Source organism: Vidua macroura, chromosome 2, assembly GCF_024509145.1.
Source record: "Vidua macroura isolate BioBank_ID:100142 chromosome 2, ASM2450914v1, whole genome shotgun sequence".
In the NCBI taxonomy this organism is placed as follows: domain Eukaryota; kingdom Metazoa; phylum Chordata; class Aves; order Passeriformes; family Viduidae; genus Vidua; species Vidua macroura.
In genome coordinates, this window is record NC_071572.1 from 10,963,368 (window position 1) to 10,975,127 (window position 11,760).

The window sequence follows — 11,760 nt, forward strand, 5'->3', positions numbered from 1 at the left end:
GCTAATTGCATTTTCTAGTACTTTCTTGATATATGTCAGATGGAGAGACAGAGATTGGTATCATGCATTTGCTTGGAGAAAAATAATACATGTCACTAAAACAACATCAGAATCAGTGCATTTGCACCTCCCAGTTCCCACTACTCAAGCTCACTGTTTCCTTCCACCATCACAACATAAGAGACACATGGTGTCTGCAGTACTGATTTGCTACACACCCCTTCCAGAGAACACGGGGAACAGCAGGTGTTTCCAGGTTCCCAGGCATGTAGGTTTAAGATGCAGCAAGCTGAACTCAGAAAGGAAAAATAATGTTTATTCTGCCACACATTTCTACTTGTCTTTGTATGTACCTGTTACTCATGTACATATATATTTTGGTGATGCCTGGTAGCTCTCAGTGTTTCCTAAGCAAGAACAGACAGTGCCATTTGCTACTGGCAAATAATACTGCAATTAAGACCTAATGCTAATATGGCAAGTAATTCTGGAACAGGATTTTACTGCAGACTGCTCACTGGAAACTTTTGCTCAAGAGAGGAAAAAACTTATCACAGGTTCAGACACACAAGAGGCAAACATTTACTCTGTAATGATACCAGTTTGGCTTTTTCCTTAAGCCTTTGCTTTCTGTTGGCATATCTGATTGGGACCAAATGCCACTTACTCAAATTTGCAGAATGCTGCTCTACTGACCTGTTATGTATGTTGTAATGTCACCACCTGTCCATTTGCATTGCCCTTGTTAAACTTCTAAAATGATAATTTAATAGAAGAAGGTGATATGAATCATCAAGGAATAATTTGAATTATCATCTGTAGATAATTCATTATGCACACATTTCTTGTGAGATCCTTAAATCAGCAGGGTTTCTTAATCAGACTTAAAAATTTTGTCTGTAACAGCTAGAGACTTGACCCATAAATCAGCAGCCAGGCCAACAGGTCCAATTCGTGCTTCACATATTTTTCCCTGTGAGAAAGAGACACTTAATTACCACCAAGGTCACAGAAAAGGGGGAAAACCCTGTAACACAGAGTTGGTTTTGACAGATCCAGTGTTGGCAGCATTTTCTGAAAGCAGAGTGATTTGCAAGCAGAAGAAAGCATGGCCAGCAACACTGCTGCAGTACTGATGTCCTGACAGGGTGCTCCAAACGAGTGCTGGCGCCAGTAGAGTTAGCACAATTCATCTTCCTCTGTCAGTGGGAGATAATATTTGCTCAAGAGAGACAGTCACACTCTATGTTTGATTTTATTAGCAAAAATAATTAGTGATTCTGATACAGCCTCCTTTTCTATTCTTCAGTGAAGAAAGCACATGGTTTGCATCCTTCCCTTTGTGGGAGAGAAAGTGTTTATGCAGTGTTGTTCTTCTCACCCCGGCCTCGGGCAGCTGGGGCGCCTGGCTAGGCTCTGCCTTTTGGTGAGACTGGGGCTGCTGCGTGCACGGAGGCTTTAGGACAAAGCGCTCCGGTGTGGGTTTACCGCTTTCGTAGCCGAACGCTGAGAGGACACAAAGGGATGAAGTAGGCACACCTTGCCTGTGTGGCTGGAGAACGTTTATTTCCCATGCAGCCGCTACGATGGCTGAAGTGGCTGTCCCCAAGCGCGTGTGTGGACAAAATGGCAATTGAACAAAGGAGGCACGGGGTTAAATAGGGGGTGGGCAGACAGGAGCGGAAGCCCCCCTCGCCCAATGGGGACAGACAACAGGGGAGTGATGTGGGTCATGGCAACCTACGGGAACACAACAGAGGTGGGTACTGTTGCATTCTGGGCTTTAGGTTCAGATTTGGGGTTGTGGTCTTTGTTAGCTTACCGGTTCCATGTATCCTGGTGTATCCCCCATGTTTCCCCCCCCCCACAGAACTTAGCCCCAGGCTGCCTGCCATTGGGTTTTCCCCCTGCCACTCCTGTGCCCACTCCCCCGCCCGGCCCCAGGAGTTCCCATTGGCCATTGTGGCACACGTCAACGCCACAGCGTCTGCGTTCATTGGCCAGAGGGTTCCTGTCCTCCCCTGTCCCACCCCTATATCCCTCTGTGGCACCCCAGCCTCGGGGCCAGATCTGTCCACGTGGGGTTGGGAGCGGCCGCGGCTTCTCCATCGCGGCTTCCGCAACCAATAAAGCATCCAGCCGCCACGAGGATGGATTTAGGCAATTCCCTGCCTCTTTATTTCCTTCCCTCGCGCTGACGACAATGCGTAGCCAGCCCACCCCAGGGTGCAGCTGCAGAAGCGCCCGGAAGTAGTGGCAGCACCGACCCTGACAAGAGAAGTCGAGGCGCCAAGCCGTGCTCTTGGGAGCTGACCAGGGCGGGAAACGTAACGCACAGCCGCAAGTGCCGCCCAATGTGGGATGCCGCTTGCGGCGTCGCGCTCATTCTCCCGGGTCCGGAGCGGCTCCAGCGCCCTTCGGCGCCACCTCCCCCGGGACGCCCGGGTCCATCACTTCTCTCCCACCTTCCTCGTGGGTGATTTGGACATTCCTTCCCTCTTTGCCTTGGATCCTTGCACGGGCGACAGAACCTGGCAGACCCCGACTGGAGTGCCAGCGGCAGCGGCACACGGGAGAGAAGCGGCGGACTCGGGCGTCCGGGGGGAGGCGCCGGAGCTGCTACGGACCTGGGAGAAAGAGCGCGACGCCGCAGGTACAGTGTTCTGGGACAAATAGGATTGCAAGGATGGGATGACTGACACAGAACTTTCAGGAATAAACAGGGGGTGGCTATAAGATGGACATGTAAGAGCTCCAATGGTGACTCGGAGTGAACCATTGTGAGGGGAAAATGGGGGTACATAGAACCGACTAACTAACATTTATTAAAACCCCTAACTGAACCAGCCCGGCATACAACAAGGCAGTTTGTGGAGAGATCAGGTCATGGCTTGACCATGGCACCCAGCTGTGGTGCAGAGTGCCCTGGGGCTGGGGAGGAGGTCTGCAGGGACCTACTGCACCCAGCCAGCACTGCTGCTGAGGAGGGAGAGGAGGGAGGGCCTCAGCAAGACCCACAACCCTTCCTAATATTAATTCACAAAGGAGTGAAGCCGTCACAAGCAGGTCCATACATCTCTGTCAGTGATGTCTTCTTCTGCCCCACTGAGATAGATGGGCCATGTAAAGGGGAACCGGGACTGGTAGAACCAGGAGAAAAAGTCTTGAGCACAGCCCTCAAAAGTACATTAGCCTATCTTATTATTTCATTCTCTTATTTTCATGAAATGGCATTGATTTAGCAAGCATATAAACCCCTGCAAATTTGAACAGGAAGTCTAGGTTTATAAATCCACACTTACCGAGCCAAGTAAACGCCCCTAATCTCAGAAGTGCCAAGTAGCTGCCAGATTTGCCTGAGGTGAACAGCACTGAATATTTGGTACCTCTGAAAGCCAGGTGATAAATTTCAGAGTTTTGCAAACTCTGGGCCAAGGGTTTTGCTAATCAATAGCCATTGTTCACATATAATGACCTGTCTAAGAGCAGCTGGTCTGGATGATGGATGCTTGTCTGATCCTGAAACATTTTTACTGGATGGGATTCAGCAAATCAAAACTAACTAATTAGTTCTATTAATACTTATTTGAACTAGATTTAGGGGTTTGGGCATGGTTGCTTTTCACTTGCTTTTCTGTTTTTTCATTCTAGCAGTGCAGGTCATAAAGTTCATTAGGGTTGAGAAGTGCCTGAATTCTGGTCCAACTTTTGTTAACCAGTGCCTGAGCAAAGCAGACCCTCAAGGAGAGAGATGGGAATCAGCTCTGCACACACAGGAAAAGGGGATTTCTGTCAAGAATGATCCCCCTGAGATATTTTGGCAGCCACTCTATGCACTACCTCTGTGTCCAAAATTTTCAAGAGTTCAGCAGATTTGAGTGCTTTTGAACTGGAGGAAACGCTATCTCCTTTTATGTTTTATACAATAAAGAAAATACTTTTGTTTTTCCATGAGTAACAATTATTATTTCATGTATTTATAAGAATCATAAAATAAGCTCAGCTTGAAAATATGACTGGCTTTTAAGTGTGATCAGTTAAATACATTTTCACTGGTGGCAAAACTTTAAATGTCTTTAAAATGTCTTTAAAACATTTGGGATGTAGCATGCATGTAAAATCAGCCTTTCCATGTAATTGATTCCTCTTTTCTACAGCTTGGGAGTCTGTTACAGGTAGTTTTTCAAGGTACCCTTGGATAACAGAATTTTTATCACAGAAAGGGTGCAGCAGAGAAAAGGAGACTGCAAATGGGCTGTGCTCCAGCACCAGAATGAAACAGCATCATGTTGCTATTTTAGCTTTTTCTTGGTTGCTATATGGTAATTTGATTGTGTTATTCTACTCCATCATGTGATTCTGTCTATTCTTCCCAAACTCCAACACGGGAGACATAAAGAGGTGAGAGATTTATTTCAAGACTCAGTTTTGAACGTGATAAATTCAGCAAATGAGCATATTCTTGGCCAGAAAGAAGCAATCACGTCAGCAGGTAAGATTCACCTCACTGTCAGATGATGGAGAGAAGATGTTTGATGTTTTGTAACACAGGGACAAGTGGCTCCAGCATTCAGAGTGACAGAAGAAGGCATAAAGTTGTCAAGTTATCTTCCTTGCTGCTCTGGCTGTGGTCAGCAAGAAGCTGCCTGTCCAAAAGCAAGGGTTTGAAAGATTACATGCAGCACTGCAAACTGATGATGCCTGAATCTGAGCTCTTCCACCTGAAGTAGCTACTTTGTACTAGCAAAGATGCATTTCTTGAAAAGACACTGCTGTATTTACTTTCCGTAGCTGGGAGACCATGTCAGATGCACCATGGAGTATCTTGCATTAGGTAAAACAGCAAAACATTTTTCTCCTCAAGTATTGTCACAGAACCATACTTGGTTGGGTGGGAAGGGCCCCTAAAGATCATCTAATTCCAACCTGGTTGCTCAAAGCCCCATCCAACCTGGCCCTGAACACTCCCAGGGATGGGTCATCCACATTAAGTTGACTAAAGCAGTGATTTCTAGGTATGTTTGAAAGGTAAAATCATCTTGGCTTTGCTTGTTTGTTTGTTTGTTTGTGATATTAGCACGGATATGTGTTTCCCTTCAGGCAAAATGCTGGAAGTAAGGACAGCACTCCCTTACCTGGAAACTGCTGTACAACAGCAGCATTGAAGCCCACAAAGCCCCGGTGTGAGACTGTTAAAAATAGGTTAGAAACTGTTGTGAAATAGTTGATAATTGTTAAGCATGTACTGTTTGGTTATGGTAAAAGGTGTTTAAAGGAGTAGTTATAAGAAATATGGTACTCAACATACCATAATACACGTAAGTAAATTGCACCACCCCGCAGCGAACCGAGTCGGCCTGAACAGAACTATAACAGGCCAATCAAGCACCTTAAACCTTCATGCAAATGAAGGATCCAAAAAGAAACCAATCCAAAGGGACAAAAACAGGATAAAAAGGGGCATCTGACCCACTGACTCCATGCCACTCCACCTGGAACGTCGGGGACATTGCTGCTCAGAGGACCCAGCGCTGGCGCTGCAGCATCCTCGACGGGAACGCTGCTGCCCGGCCTGCAAGCCCCCTTGCTTTAGGCCTTTCTTTTTGTTACAATAAATGCTGAAATCTCTTTTCATACCGGGAGTGTGGTCCCGTTTTTAACAAGACGGGCTTTGCCTGAAGCACTGGCTCCCTCACTCACCCCTTGGGGGAGGGTGCTAATCGGCTACAGGGAACATTTTCCGTGCTCCTCCTTCCATGGCCTTTTGCAGTAAATCTGTACATTTTCCAGTCCTGGCATCTGTGAACACTTCTCCTAAATGCCCCAGGGGCATCTTCAAGCCCTGGGTACCCCGGCCCAGAAGGAGACAAACTCCAGTGGCGTTGCTTATTTCGACTCGTTTCAGTCCCAATGAGGTGTAATGATAAGCAGACCACAAAGTCAGCTATTTTTTTAAGGCAACTTTTCAAACTAACATTTGAAGAAAAAGCAACACGAAATGCAATTTTAAGGGTAGAAATCAGATGCTTTTCTGATTGCTTAACTTATCTGAACCAGAGGACTGTGAAATTAACAGCCTCGGGCACGTTTGATCAAGAGGGCTCGGGAGCAGGAATGGGACTGTGTGACTGATTCCAGGAGAGAGGGACTCCTTCTCCCTTGCTGCCTTGTGTAAACTTGGAATTACTCCTTCTGCTTGCTAAAGAACTGCATTTCTGGAGCAAATAGCATTTGTCATTACCAGGAAGGGATGCTGACAATCCTTTTTCTTAAGGCTGGCGTCATTCATGTATGTGCAGTCGGGCTATCAGACCGAGCAGGCAGGCTAGCTTACAAAAGTAGAATCAGCACATTTGACTCAATAACATTTTTTATCATTAAATAAATAAGTCTGCTAAAAAGTCCCACTTCAGCCATCAGCAAAATATTTTACCTACTAACAAACAATCGCATCCCACTGCTGTGCAGCATTCAGAAAGCATTAAGTCGAGCTATTAGAATTCATTAAATTGACTCAAAAAGCACAATGGGCATATTATCACACAGGCACACGCACTTACACACGCACATTGTTCTCTGTCCAGGGAACACTCCCTGTCACCTTTCTCAGCAGTCACGCACACCAGGAGCTCCTTTGATTTTAATGAACTCAAGATTTTCCCGTAGCTACTGTCTCCAGGGCTCTGAGAAAACAAACACTCAGGAACGTGGCTCATTTGGCTGCGTTGTCACAACTTGTATCGGCTATTTCAGTCTCCCACAATACGCACTCAACAGCGTTGGAGAGCCTCGCTGCTGTGTTGTGCACAGATCAAAAGAAGTTCAAAAGCCTTCCACAAGTTTCGAGGCTTAGTCTTGCTGGTAGAAACATCAATGATGAAATTGCAATTGTATTTGATGTGAGCAACAGCAGGCACCTTAGGTCTCATCCTGGGAAGTACTGAGCTGCTGCAGCCCTCAGTAAATCCAAGGAGAATAGTTCAACAAAAGCACATCTTATTTACTATCAATATATTTACCAGGTAGTCCAATTAAACCTGACAGCCTGTTTATAGAGGCTTTCTACCCAGTAGCAGCTGTACAGGTATAGGCCAACCAACTGTAACACAGCAGCAAACTGAGCAAAAGATGCTGGTGCTGGTCTCTTCATCATTTGAGCTGTACATCGTTCACAAACATTGATATGAGTCAAATGAAAGTCATAGCACATCTATATCTAGCTTTAGGTGAAAGAACACCAGAGCCTTTTAATGCTGACAATGCTTTCCAAAATTTATTGTGACCTTCAAGAAACTGGAAATATTCTGTACCGTTATCACGTCAGGGTCAGCATACATTCATTATTCATTAGAAAAAGGAACTGCTGGGGTGACAGAAATCTGGTGGTATAGATTAGCTGCTGAGATTTTTGATTTCCCAAATCATCTAACAGGAAAGCAGCCAGGGGAGAGGAGAGGAGGGAGCAGAGGGCTTTGGTAATTATTTTGTCTGAGTTAGTTATGCCTCAGCTTGCAGTACACACGTGGCCATGGGTGCTTCAATAACCAGTTAGGTCTCATTTGATCTATTCCCTCCTCCCCAGCACCTTGTCTTTGAGATCATGACCTGATCAGACAAGCTTCTCTGTCTCATCTCCTTGGATCATTCATTACTTCACTTAAATCTCAAATTCTGATGCCTCTTTGATACCAGAAAGTCCCCTGATGGGGTTTGTACCTGGCAAGGTGCAAGGTTCCCCATGTAGAAGGTACTCCACAGCTTGCAGAGATGTGACCCAAAGGGCGACAGTTTCAAACTGTTCCTTTCCAGTCCATTTTCTTGTACCTTCACTCAGTAAACAGTACTATGTTCCTCTTTCCATCACTTTCCTTCCTGTCATTTCCCCAGCAGGTTTTATGTCTAGCCATTTGATTTTTAAAGTCAGTAAGTCCCCAATTACAGTGTCTGCTCAGTAAGACACAGATCTTGCCTACTTCATTATTTCACCAAAGCTGGGGTCCTGGCAATGAATATTAACTATACCACAGGCAGTTGTTCATATTAACCTACAATGTCCTCAGCTGCTTGACTGGGAGGTGGGGCTGTTTATACTGTGCATTTAGAAAACATGCTTATGCTGAGACTATTTAAATCAAGCAGATCCTGAGGCGAGACAAATATAGAAGTTTCTGGGCTGAACCAGAGTGATCAGGGATTGTACTGCTTCTGGAATGGCACAAAAACACACCTGGAATGTCCAGTGTATTCTTTGTGCAATTTTTATTGTATTACTCTAAGTTCTTTTTAGTTTGTGCCTTTGTACTGGAGAATTACTTAAATGCATCTCTTACTAGAGCTTTTTGATTGCAAGCCCAATAAAGCCTATCTGCTTGTTTGTTTATACAAATCACATTGTGGATAATAAACATAACAAGGGTGTACAGTGGGTATAAACACTTAAATCACATTGCTGGAAAGGTACACTGAAACATACAGAAAAGAGAGGAGTGAGAAAAGTGTAGCAGCATATTTTAAGGGATATAGCATGTAGCTAGGAAATTAATGAACTCCAATTATATTCCATTTTCTTTACTTTCTGTGCTATATATTTTCTTGTTTAGGTCATTGCATGGTTCATTCTGCACCACTGTTTTTTAATTATTTGAGTGCCTCTTCAAAACACTTTTTCAGTAGATTTGCTTTCTGTAGTAATTACTTAGCTGTCATTGTTCATGAATTCTGATGTTATTTTGTCTTGGAATCAGTAAAATACAAAAAGAATTTACACTGCTAGAATAAGCAGGTTAAGGGAAAAAAAAGTAGCCTTTGGATGTATTTTATTACAATGTAGAAATGAGTTCTTGAATATAAAACTGAATTTAACTCATAAAAACTGCAGAATGAAGTTTCATTAGAACTGAGTTCATTGTAAACATAGTTTTAAGAGCATTCTCCCATTCCAGACTCAGTTTCCAGAAGTCTCAGGAAGCAATTTATACAGCTCAGCCCTGTAACCAATCCCTCAATAGAAACCAGGAACTCAGGTGAAAGCCTTAAGATGTTGCATGGGGCCTAATTGAAGCACCCTGGAAGCAGAGTGAAGGATGGACTCACCAGGTCTCAAACACACAGCGGCCTCTCCTGCCTTCCCCAAGGAAAGCCTGGATCTCCTCTTGCTGCCTCTGGCCTGATCTCCACTCAGGTTCCTGGCCACAGGTGGCAGGTGACAGGCACTGTCATTGCCTCCTGTGCCAGGAGCACAGGACTGCTGGGTGAAATGGAGCCTGGTAAAAGTGAATTCCGCATCCTCTGCATCACCATTTGCTTGCAGCTGGATTTTCAAATATGCGGAGGAAAGGCCAGTAAGCAAAAGCAAATGCCTAACTAACTGAATGATGCCTAACAAATAAATGACCTGCTTGCACGTGTTTTAATAGAAGGGACTAATGAATCAGGTATCTGAAGTCCATGACAGGGCTGACAAACAGGAGCACTCTGGTGTTGTGTGGTGCAGACACAGCCTGGGACCTTCCAAAAGGGGAATTCCAGGCAGAGCAGCTGTCCCCAGCCAACAGCACACCCTGCACAGGGCTGACATACACAGAAAGCCTCAGCTTGTCCAACAGGACAGCAGGCTGCTGGATCCCAAATGTGCCACCACCTCCTGTGTCCTGATTATGAAGAGGTGTCTCCAGAAGAAAGCCAAGCTCTGTGCCCAAGGCTAAGCAAAATGGACTTGGGCTGTAAAGTGCTAGGATGAGACAAACCAGATTTGTTGGGTGCAGCCAGCGGTGAGCAACCTCAGCCTGCAGTGCCAGTACTGGGCCGGGGTCTCTTGAGTACCCGGAATGGTTACTGCTGTCACTGCCATGCCAGCACCCAGTGATGTGAGTGCAGCCATTGGGAGAGGCAAGTCCTGGAACAGGACACCAAGATGACCTGCCCTTGGAAAAATGGAATTTAAATGGAATTTTGGCTCAAAAGTGCAGATCAAACTTACCTGGGCCAATGACCAGCTTTTTTTAGTGGTCCTTTGAAGATTTATGAATTCAAAACAACAAGCAAAGCAGCCAATGAACATTCTGGACATGGTTTTGACTTTACCCACACTATTTTCTATCCCAGCATATTTCTAACTCATATTAAAACTGTTTAGTGTTACGTTCATTATAGCGTCTTTCATTAGAATGTCTCTCTTGGGTATGAAGACATAATCCACATGAATATTTTTTCCCATTATGTGCCACATTATTAAGTCCATTATTGTATTTTAATTGATGTTATTATAGCACATTAAGTACTTTGACATGGGTTAGAGATAGTTTGTTAATAACACTATTACTAAAATACTAAAAGCTATGTTTCTATTCTGGATGATGTCGAAGCTTTCAAAATTGTACTCATTCTGTCACGTAACTTGGGAACAAAAATCTGGCATGATCCTGTCTTTTATAGTGCTTCTAACTTCCCTAATAATCTGCTGTTTCAACAATGCCCCTGTATTGTCACTGAACCAGTGGTGACACAGAGCCATATATCATGTCAGGTTACAGCCATTGGCTGTAACAAAGTTTTATCCTATCTAAAACGTCTGAATTACTTCAGCTTTGCTATTTACATGAATAATGATAGAATAACTGTCAGGATACTTTTAGAAATTACTCTTGGAAAATTTTGGGGCTTACTTGCAGTCTGTTGTGTTTTTCCCAGTATTTGTTTCAGATGCCTTTGTGTCTCCTACATCCTCAGCACAACTGCAAACACTTTTATCATAACCAAATCCTTTCCAGCAACACCCTGCATGACTTAACAGACTGAATTTGTCAGCAACACTCTCTGGTCTATTCATCATGGACAAATTTGCAGTTTTCTGTGCCATGTTTCAGGTTAAACAGAATTAAAGAATAGCAAAAAGCGCAGGCACCTTCCTTTAAAAAAAACCACAACTAAGGAAGCTGGTTTACAGTGAAACACAGTAAATGGGAAGCTCCTGATTAACATGTGGGCTGAGCTTTCTTTCAGGATAAGACCTTACTTCAAAAGACTATGAAGAAACATCTAGTAAGAATTTCCACTGGTATGAAGCAAAAAAAGGTAACCAATTAAGCCTGTATTCAATATTTATGCTTGGGTCTCAAGCAGAGATTATATCTTTACTATTTGACACCATAAGACATTCCCAGGCATTGCACTTGAGCAGGTAGGCTTTTAAAATATGACAGTGGCCTCTGGGACAATTTTGGCCTTGGGTAACTCATACTCTCCACACTCCAACTCCTCATGGCACATCTTGCATGTGACTACCCTGTTTGGGAGGCCAAGAAAGTCCAACAGTGTGGGTGTAGACTCTTCTGTCAAAGGGCATTGGTTCTCAGCACACTTAATTTATTAACAGAGATGTAGTCCACTAGTCCCATTGAAATAATGGTTGTTTTTGCCCATCACTCCTCTAATGTTTTCTGCAGAAGCTCAGAGACAGCCTATTTTCCAGCCAGGATGTGGAAAGACCATTCCCATCAGCTTCAGTGAGAGATGAATCAGGTCTTCCGGGCAGAAAGCTATGGACAAGTAAAGCAATGAGGAAAACCAATATTTTTTCTCTATGAGACTACCAATCCAAGAGTTCTATTAATGATCACATAAGCTTCCAAAAGTTTGGAGAGGGCTGTCTGAATTGGATTACACCCCTCACCCAAAATGCTGCAAACCAGAGTGATGCAGCTCGTTCCCACCTCTGGAGTCACAGCCAAGCCAAAGGCAGCCCCTACACCCAGGGACTGT

The 11,760-nt window shown here is 44.4% G+C and overlaps 1 long non-coding RNA gene across 1 annotated transcript; it reads right to left on the minus strand.

Moving 5' to 3' along the window:
* Positions 1-4,394: 4,394 nt before the first annotated feature.
* LOC128804336 (uncharacterized) lies at positions 4,395-6,627 on the minus strand. The gene is made up of 4 exons (XR_008436020.1): positions 6,561-6,627; positions 6,242-6,325; positions 5,136-5,189; positions 4,395-4,646 (listed from the first exon to the last, which is right to left on the minus strand). It is a non-coding gene; the product is annotated as an uncharacterized LOC128804336 (long non-coding RNA).
* Between the last annotated feature and the right edge of the window lie 5,133 nt (positions 6,628-11,760).